Source organism: Octopus bimaculoides, chromosome 9 (assembly GCF_001194135.2).
Source record: "Octopus bimaculoides isolate UCB-OBI-ISO-001 chromosome 9, ASM119413v2, whole genome shotgun sequence".
NCBI classification, from domain to species: domain Eukaryota; kingdom Metazoa; phylum Mollusca; class Cephalopoda; order Octopoda; family Octopodidae; genus Octopus; species Octopus bimaculoides.
This window is the reverse complement of record NC_068989.1, coordinates 46093919-46094402: the sequence shown is the minus strand read 5'-3', so window position 1 is coordinate 46094402 and position 484 is coordinate 46093919. Positions and strand designations below refer to the sequence as shown.

Sequence of the window (484 nt, the reverse complement as noted above, 5' to 3'; positions counted from 1 at the left end):
TATATATGTATATATATTACACACAAGCATATAAGTGGAATTTCACAGCCGCTTTTTCTCTCCTTAAAATTATTAAAATGTAGACGTAAACGTAAGAAAGGAAAAGTGGAGCTGTCAAAGGAAACGAGAACAAAAAGGGAGAATTGGAAAAATGCAAGCGTTAAAGAGACGCCGGGTGGACGGGTGCATAAACTTAAGAATACCATTAGAGGATTATATAGTTTGATACGGTTGTAAGTCACCGGCTCATTTAACAGTAACTACTAATCTAATTATGTGACACTCCTATGACAATATATCGCTCACCTCTCTGCCTCAAACAAAGAGCTGTTGTGATGCAAATAGAAACACAGCCAAGCGATTCTCCCACTCTTCTTACACACAATTGAACACGGGGTATTTACGCTTTTGAAAGGAAAAGCCAGTAGACACACACAGCGATGTTTGTCCACGGTTTTCTCTAATTAATATATATATATATATA

The 484-nt window shown here is 36.8% G+C and overlaps 1 protein-coding gene across 1 annotated transcript in view; it reads left to right on the top strand.

The window, feature by feature from the left end:
* Window positions 1–484, top strand: part of LOC106877298 (homeobox protein unc-4 homolog) — a 118161-nt gene that overhangs the window by 14275 nt on the left and 103402 nt on the right. The window lies entirely within an intron of this gene.